The 1,131-nt window shown below is 30.9% G+C and overlaps 1 non-coding gene across 1 annotated transcript; it reads left to right on the top strand.

Moving 5' to 3' along the window:
* The first annotated feature begins 259 nt into the window (after nt 1-259).
* LOC111731878 lies at nt 260-367 on the top strand. Its single transcript, XR_002777356.1, has one exon. It is a non-coding gene; the product is annotated as a U6 spliceosomal RNA (small nuclear RNA).
* The last annotated feature ends 764 nt before the right edge of the window (nt 368-1,131 follow it).

The following is a 1,131-nucleotide window of genomic DNA, read 5'->3' as shown; positions in this document are numbered from 1 at the left end:
CAGTTTTTAGTTAAGATCTATACCATGATTTCTTCAGAAGAACCACTAAGAAAATCATTCCAAAAAGTAAAATTAAAAACAAAAAACAAAGGAATTGAAATGGTACACCAGAAAAAATTTATTTATTATAAAAAGGTAGTAAAGGAGGAATAGAGGAATAAAAAGACATGATGCATAAAAAATAATAATAAAATAAAAAAATATATAATTTAGAGATATAATACAAACACTTTTAAAACCTATACTAAAAATAAATCACTGTGCACACTTTGGCAACAAATACACAAAATGGCAATGAGACAGAGAATATTAGCATGGCTCACATGCAAAGATGACATGGAAATTCATAGTGTTGCATTTTTTTTTTCAGCAAAAATATCCAGTCCCAAAGGATTACATAATTCATGGTTCCATTTATTTACATTTTGAAATAAGAAAATTTTAGAAATAGAGGTCAGATTAGTAGTTACCAAGAGTCATGGAGGGGCAAAGGTGGTGGTGACAGAGGACTAAGGGTGGTTACAAAAGGGCAACATGAGGGATCCTTGTGGTGTTTAAAACGCTTGGATTCTTGACTGTGGTGGTGAATAAGCTAACCTAGACAGGTGATAAAATTGCATAGGGTTTAATAAAGCCACCCCCTCCACTTTCACACACACACACACACACACACACACACACACACACACACGGGAATACAAATAGAACTAGGGGAATCTGAATAAGAGCTGTGAATCATATCAATGTCAATATTCAGCTTGTAATATTATACTGTAGTTTTGCAATGTGTACCAGGAACCACACTGTATTATTTCTTAGACCTACATGTGAATATACAATTATCTCAATCAAAATTTCAATTAAAAATAAGAGGATTAAATTCTCAAATCAAAAGGTATACATTGTCAGACTGGATATAACACAAGTTCCAACTATATACTGTATACAAGAGACACATTTAGATTCAAAGATACAAATAGTTTTAAAGTATGAGAAAATATACCATGCAAATAACAACTATAAGAGAGATTAAAGTCACTATACTAGTAACAGACAAAATAGAGATTAAGACAAAAAAAAATTACTACAAATGAAGAAGGACATTTTATAATTATAAAAGTATCATTCCAG

This window comes from Pteropus vampyrus, unplaced genomic scaffold (genome assembly GCF_000151845.1).
Source record: "Pteropus vampyrus isolate Shadow unplaced genomic scaffold, Pvam_2.0 Scaffold404, whole genome shotgun sequence".
Taxonomy (NCBI): Eukaryota; Metazoa; Chordata; class Mammalia; order Chiroptera; family Pteropodidae; genus Pteropus; species Pteropus vampyrus.
Note: the sequence above shows the minus strand (reverse complement) of the source record. Positions and strands in the feature narration are given on the sequence as shown.